Source organism: Hyla sarda, unplaced genomic scaffold (genome assembly GCF_029499605.1).
Source record: "Hyla sarda isolate aHylSar1 unplaced genomic scaffold, aHylSar1.hap1 scaffold_986, whole genome shotgun sequence".
Classification (NCBI taxonomy): Eukaryota; Metazoa; Chordata; class Amphibia; order Anura; family Hylidae; genus Hyla; species Hyla sarda.
Window position 1 is genome coordinate 79,970 of NW_026611016.1, and position 7,808 is coordinate 87,777.

Consider the following 7,808-nt stretch of genomic DNA (forward strand, 5'->3'; position numbering starts at 1 on the left):
TCATCCTCCATTATCTTCTCCTCATCCTCCATTATCTTCTCCTCATCCTCCATTACCTTCTCCTCATCCTCCATTATCTTCTCCTCATCCTTCATTATCTTCTCCTCATCCTCCATTATCTTCTCCTCATCCTCCATTATCTTCTCCTCATCTCCTCATCCTCCATTATCTTCTCTTCATCCTCCATTATCTTCTCCTCATCCTCCACTATCTTCTCCTCATCCTCCACTATCTTCTCCTCATCCTCCACTATCTTCTCCTCATCCTCCACTATCTTCTCCTCATCCTCCACTATCTTCTCCTCATCCTCCATTATCTTCTCCTCATCCTCCATTATCTTCTCCTCATCCTCCATTATCTTCTCCTCATCCTCCATTATCTTCTCCTCATCCTCCATTATCTTCTCCTCATCCTCCATTATCTTCTCCTCATCCTCCATTATCTTCTCCTCATCCTCCATTATCTTCTCCTCATCCTCCATTATCTTCTCCTCATCCTCCATTATCTTCTCCTCATCCTCCATTATCTTCTCCTCATCTCCTCATCCTCCATTATCTTCTCCTCATCCTCCATTATCTTCTGCTCATCCTCCATTATCTTCTCCTCATCCTCCATTATCTTCTCCTCATCCTCCATTATCTTCTCTCCATCTTCTCATCCTCCATTATCTTCTCTCCATCTCCTCATCCTCCATTATCTTCTCTCCATCTCCTCATCCTCCACTATCTTCTCCTCATCCTCCACTATCTTCTCCTCATCCTCCACTATCTTCTCCTCATCCTCCACTATCTTCTCCTCATCCTCCACTATCTTCTCCTCATCCTCCATTATCTTCTCCTCATCCTCCATTATCTTCTCCTCATCCTCCATTATCTTCTCTCCATCTCGTCATCCTCCATTATCTTCTCCTCATCCTCCATTATCTTCTCCTTATCCTCCATTGTCTTCTCCTCATCCTCCATTATCTTCTCCACATCCTCCATTATCTTCTCCTCATCCTCCATTATCTTCTCTCCATCTCCTCATCCTCCATTATCTTCTCCTCATCCTCCATTATCTTCTCTCCATCTCCTCATCCTTCATTATCTTCTCCTCATCCTCCATTATCTTCTCCTCATCCTCCATTATCTTCTCCTCATCCTCCATTATCTTCTCCTCATCCTCCATTATCTTCTCCTCATCCTCCATTATCTTCTCCTCATCCTCCATTATCTTCTCTCCATCTCCTCATCCTCCATTATCTTCTCCTCATCCTCCACTATCTTCTCCTCATTCTCCATTATCTTCTCCTCATTCTCCATTATCTTCTCCTCATCCTCCATTATCTTCTCCTCATCCTCCACTATCTTCTCCTCATCCTCCACTATCTTCTCCTCATCCTCCACTATCTTCTCCTCATCCTCCATTATCTTCTCCTCATCCTCCATTATCTTCTCCTCATCCTCCATTATCTTCTCCTCATCCTCCATTATCTTCTCCTCATCCTCCATTATCTTCTCCTCATCCTCCATTATCTTCTCTCCATCTCCTCATCCTCCATTATCTTCTCCTCATCCTCCATTATCTTCTCCTCATCCTCCACTCTCTTCTCCTCATCCTCCACTATCTTCTCCTCATCCTCCATTATCTTCTCCTCATCCTCCATTATCTTCTCCTCATCCTCCACTCTCTTCTCCTCATCCTCCACTATCTTCTCCTCATCCTCCACTATCTTCTCCTCATCCTCCACTATCTTCTCCTCATCCTCCATTATCTTGTCCTCATCTCCTCATCCTCCATTATCTTTTCCTCATCCTCCATTATCTTATCCTCATCCTCCATTATCTTCTCTCTATCTCCTCATCCGCCATTATCTTATCCTCATCCTCCATTATCTTCTCTCCATCTCCTCATCCTCCATTATCTTCTCCTCATCCTCCATTATCTCCTCATCCTCCATTATCTTCTCCTCATCCTCCATTATCTTCTCTCCATCTCCTCATCCTCCATTATCTTCTCCTCATCCCCCATTATCTTCTCCTCATCCTCCATTATCTTCTCCTCATCCTCACTTTGCCCTTTACCTGATTGGTCGGTAGGGGTTTATATCGGGGCAGTATGGTGGCGATGACATGGAGCGTGGCCTCCACAGCCTCTTGGTTATTCTCGGGCAGGATACTTGTCATCCATTGTTCTTCTCTTAAGGCTGCGCAGGTTGATGAGGGGTCTGCGATGTAGCTCAGTAATCCTCCAGATAGATCTTCATATCCCTGAGCATCCAGCTGGGAATCTGGGGATTTCTTTAGGGATGAAAACAAGATGGCTGGAGTGAGACACTGCGGAGAGAAGGAACATGTGATAAGGGCCCGATGTCTCAATCATCTGATCATCCAGGATATAACATGGAAGGATCCCGTCTCTCTAAGGTAGAACTCCAGATCTACAAGTAACGAAGAAGTCTAGTATGTCCAAGAGAGCAGGAGTATCTACAGTATATACCAGAGAGTATGAACAGTATATACCAGAGTATCTACAGTATATACCAGAGAGTATGAACAGTATGTACCAGGGTATCTACAGTATATACCAGAGTAACTACAGTATATACCAGAGAGTATCTACAGTATATACCAGAGAGTATGAACAGTATATACCAGAGTATCTACAGTATATACCAGAGTAGCTACAAAATATACCAGAGAGTATCTACAGTATATACCAGAGTAACTACAGTATATACCAGAGAGTATCTACAGTATATACCATAGAGTATATGCCAGAGTATCTACCAGGGCTGTGGAGTCGGTAGATACATTTTCCGACTCTGACTCCAGAGTTTTTTGTACTTCCGACTCCCCGACTCAGACTCCTCTGTATTAATATGAGGTTGTATTTTATACATTCCTTGAAGGAAAGAAAGGCAACATACCTGTCATTACCACAGGACTTCTGGCTGGGAAGCCAACAGTCTACTGTATTGAACAGTTTGTGTGCTGATCTGCTGCTGAAGATAGGGCAGTGGGAGGATCCAGGAAGGGGCATTTATTATAAAACATCATTTCCCTAGTAGAATCCCATAGTCATGTTTAAAGGGGTACTCCACCAATAGACATCTTATCCCCTATCCAAAGGATAGGGGAAAAGATGTCAGAACGCCGGGGTCCCGCTGCTGGGGACCCCCGGGATCGCCGCTGCGGCCCCGCGCTTTCATGACTACACAGAGCAAGTTCGCTCTGTGCGTAATGACGGGCGATACAGGGGACGGAGCAGCATGATGTCGTGGCTCCGCCCCTCGTGACATCACGGCCCGCCCCCTTAATGCAAGTCTATGGCAGGGGCGTGACGACCGCCACGCCCACTCCCATAGACTTGTATTGAGGGGGCGGGCCATGACATCACGAGGGGCGGGGCCGTGACGTAACGATGCTCTGGCCCCTGTATCGCCCGTCATTACGCACAGAGCGAACTCGCTCTGTGCCGTAATGATAGCGCGGTGCCGCAGCGGCGATCCCAGGGGTCCCCAGCAGCGGGACTCCGGCGATCTAACATCTTATCCCCTATATTTTGGATAGGGGATAAGATGTCTAGGGGCGATGTACCCCTTTAAGTTAACAATCGAGTTTACAAGTTTTTATAGCCTTAGCTGAATGGCAGCAGCTTCAGCCTTGAACTATTGACCCTCCATTCCCTTCACTTATACAAGTGTCTCTAGTCCTGCAAAAAACATTTCCTTAATCCCTTATCAGTGAGAGGTAGGTTACCCATGGTTCCCTGTAACAGCAGAACACAACACTATGGAAAGTATAAGTATTGCCGCTCCTAATTGTGCGTTGTGCGTTATACTTTCCATATAGTGAAGCACATGAAAAGCTTCTTCACGGTCACTTAACGTGTTCTTTTTGCGGTTACGTGACGCACTGCATGCATTGGTCTTTATTCTTATAATTAATGACTTCTCTACTTTAACTTTTTGTGAATTGGGACATTTAAACTTGCTTTTTTCAAAAGCATTGTTTGCCGACTCCGACTCCAGGTACCCAAAATGTAGTCCGAGTCCACAGCCCTGGTATCTACAGTATATACCAGAGAGTATGAACCATATATACCAGAGTATCTACAGTATATACCAGAGAGTATGAACCGTACATACCAGAGAGTATGAACCGTACATACCAGAGTATCTACAGTATATACCAGAGAGTATGAACCATATATACCAGAGTATCTACAGTATATACCAGAGAGTATGAACCATATATACCAGAGTATCTACAGTATATACCAGAGAGTATGACCCGTACATACCAGAGAGTATGAACCGTACATACCAGAGAGTATGAACAGTATATAGTACTTATCCATTTAGTACAGTATCAACTATATTAGTACTTATACACACATGAGGGTTTTGATGCATACCGGATACAGTTCCCTATTTGTACTGATTGTCCAGAAGTTTGTAGATAAACACCCTTTTGGACTAACACTAAACAAAAATAAGGTGAAGAGTAACCCCAACAGGAAACCTGCTGAAGAGGAACCCCAACAGGAAACCTGCTGAAGAGGAACCCCAACGGGAAACCTGCTGAAGAGGAACCCCAACGGGAAACCTGCTGAAGAGTAACCCCAACGGGAAACCTGCTGAAGAGTAACCCCAACGGGAAACCTGCTGAAGAGGAACCCCAACGGGAAACCTGCTGAAGAGGAACCCCAACGGGAAACCTGCTGAAGAGGAACCCCAACGGGAAACCTGCTGAAGAGGAACCCCAACGGGAAACCTGCTGAAGAGGAACCCCAACGGGAAACCTGCTGAAGAGGAACCCCAACGGGAAACCTGCTGAAGAGGAACCCCAACGGGAAACCTGCTGAAGAGGAACCCCAACAACCCCCTGTCATCCTATAACATTGTTCTATATAAGTACCGTCCTATTATGTGACCATCCTATAACATTGTCCTATAATAGGACAGGACTGAAATAGGACAATGTTATAGGATGAGGATCTCTAATGGGACATTATGTCCCATTATAGATCCTCATCCTATAACATTGTCCTATATCATTCCTGGTCCTTATACTGTGTTGTCCTCTCAGTCATTGTCAGTATACTGTGTTGTCCTCTCAGTCCCGGTCAGTATACTTTGTTGTCGTCTCAGTCCCGGTCAGTATACGGTGTTGTCCTCTCAGTCCCAGTCAGTATATGGTGTTGTCCTTTCTCAGTCCTGGTCAGTATACGGTGTTGTCCTCTCAGTCCTGGTCAGTATACTTTGTTGTCCTTTCTCAGTCCTGGTCAGTATACTGTGTTGTCCTTTCTCAGTCCCGGTCAGTATACTGTGTTGTCCTTTCTCAGTCCTGGTCAGTATACTGTGTTGTCCTTTCTCAGTCCCGGTCAGTATACTGTGTTGTCCTTTCTCAGTCCTGGTCAGTATACTGTGTTGTCCTTTCTCAGTCCCGGTCAGTATACTGTGTTGTCCTTTCTCAGTCCTGGTCAGTATACTGTGTTGTCCTTTCTCAGTCCTGGTCAGTATACTGTGTTGTGCTCTCAGTCCCGGTCAGTATACTGTGTTGTCCTCTCAGTCCTGGTCAGTATACTGTGTTGTCCTCTCAGTCCTGGTCAGTATACTGTTTTGTCCTCTCAGTCCTGGTCAGTATACAGTGTTGTCCTTTCTCAGTCCCAGTTTACTGTATTGTCCTCTCAGTCCCGGTCAGTATACGATGTTGTCCTTTCTCTGTCCCGGTCAGTATACTGTGTTGTCCTTTCTCAGTCCCGGTCAGCATACTGTGTTGTCCTCTCAGTCCTGGTCAGCATACGGTGTTGTCCTCTCAGTCCTGGTCAGTATACTGTGTTGTCCTCTCAGTCCTGGACAGTATACTGTGTTGTGCTCTCTTGGTCCTGGTCAGTATACTGTGTTGTGCTCTCTCAGTCCCGGTCAGTATACTGTGTTGTCCTCTCAGTCCTGGTCAGCATACTGTGTTGTCCTCTCAGTCCTGGTCAGCATACTGTGTTGTCCTCTCAGTCCTGGTCAGTATACTGTGTTGTCCTCTCAGTCCTGGTCAGCATACTGTGTTGTCCTCTCAGTCCTGGTCAGTATACTGTGTTGTCTTCTCAGTCCCGGTCAGTATACTGTGTTGTCCTCTCAGTCCTGGTCAGCATACTGTGTTGTCCTCTCAGTCCTGGTCAGCATACTGTGTTGTCCTCTCAGTCCTGGTCAGCATACTGTGTTGTCCTCTCAGTCCTGGTTAGTATACTGTGTTGTCCTCTCAGTCCTGGTCAGTATACGGTGTTTTCCTCTCAGTCCTGGTCAGTATACTGTGTTGTCCTTTCTCAGTCCCGGTCAGTATACTGTGTTGTCCTCTCAGTCCTGGTCAGCATACAATGTTGTCCTTTCTCAGTCCCGGTCAGTATACTGTGTTGTCCTCTCAGTCCTGGTCAGCATACTGTGTTGTCCTCTCAGTCCTGGTCAGTATACGGTGTTTTCCTCTCAGTCCCGGTCAGTATACTGTGTTGTCCTTTCTCAGTCCCGGTCAGTATACTGTGTTGTCCTCTCAGTCCTGGTCAGCATACAATGTTGTCCTTTCTCAGTCCCGGTCAGTATACTGTGTTGTCCTCTCAGTCCCGGTCAGTATACGGTGTTGTCCTCTCAGTCCTGGTCAGTATACTGTGTTGTCCTCTCAGTCCTGGTCAGTATACTGTGTTGTCCTCTCAGTCCTGGTCAGTATACTGTGTTGTGCTCTCTCAGTCCTGGTCAGTATACTGTGTTGTCCTTTCTCAGTCCCGGTCAGCATACTGTGTTGTCCTCTCAGTCCTGGTCAGCATACTGTGTTGTCCTCTCAGTCCTGGTCAGTATACTGTGTTGTCCTCTCAGTCCTGGTCAGCATATAGTGTTGTCCTCTCAGTCCTGGTCAGTATACTGTGTTGTCCTCTCAGTCCTGGTCAGCATACAGTTTTGTCCTTTCTCAGTCCCGGTCAGTATACTGTGTTGTCCTCTCAGTCCCGGTCAGCATACGGTGTTGTCCTTTCTCAGTCCTGGTCAGTATACTGTGTTGTCCTCTCAGTCCCGGTCAGCATACGGTGTTGTCCTTTCTCAGTCCCGGTCAGTATACTGTGTTGTCTTCTCAGTCCTGGTCAGTATACTGTGTTGTCCTCTCAGTCCTGATCAGTATACTGTGTTGTCCTCTCAGTCCCGGTCAGCATACGGTGTTGTCCTTTCTCAGTCCTGGTCAGTATACAGTGTTGTCCTCTCAGTCCTGGTCAGCATACAGTGTTGTCCTTTCTCAGTCCCGGTCAGTATACTGTGTTGTCTTCTCAGTCCCGGTCAGTATACTGTGTTGTCCTCTCAGTCCCGATCAGTATACTGTGTTGTCCTCTCAGTCCTGATCAGTATACTGTGTTGTCCTCTCAGTCCTGATCAGTATACTGTGTTGTCCTCTCAGTCCTGATCAGTATACTGTGTTGTCCTCTCAGTCCTGGTCAGTATACTGTGTTGTGCTCTCTCAGTCCTGGTCAGTATACTTTGTTGTCCTTTCTCAGTCCTGGTCAGTTTAAGTTGTTGTCCTCTCAGTCCTGGTCAGTATACTGTGTTGTCCTCTCAGTCCTGGTCAGCATACAGTGTTGTCCTTTCTCAGTCCCGGTCAGTATACTGTGTTGTCCTCTCAGTCCTGGTCAGCATACAGTGTTGTCCTTTCTCAGTCCCGGTCAGTATACTGTGTTGTCTTCTCAGTCCTGGTCAGTATACTGTGTTGTCCTTTCTCAGTCCCGGTCAGTATACTGTGTTGTCCTCTCAGTCCTGGTCAGCATACAGTGTTGTCCTTTCTCAGTCCCGGTCAGTA

At 46.4% G+C, this 7,808-nt stretch overlaps 1 protein-coding gene across 1 annotated transcript in view; it reads right to left on the bottom strand.

Moving 5' to 3' along the window:
• The window catches only part of LOC130351512 (zinc transporter ZIP4-like), a 48,865-nt gene extending 46,765 nt beyond the window's left edge, over nt 1-2,100 (bottom strand). Inside the window, exon 1 of the mRNA XM_056554926.1 lies at nt 2,064-2,100. The gene's annotated coding sequence lies outside the window, so the exon portion shown is untranslated. The remainder of the gene's footprint in view (nt 1-2,063) is intronic.
• Between the last annotated feature and the right edge of the window lie 5,708 nt (nt 2,101-7,808).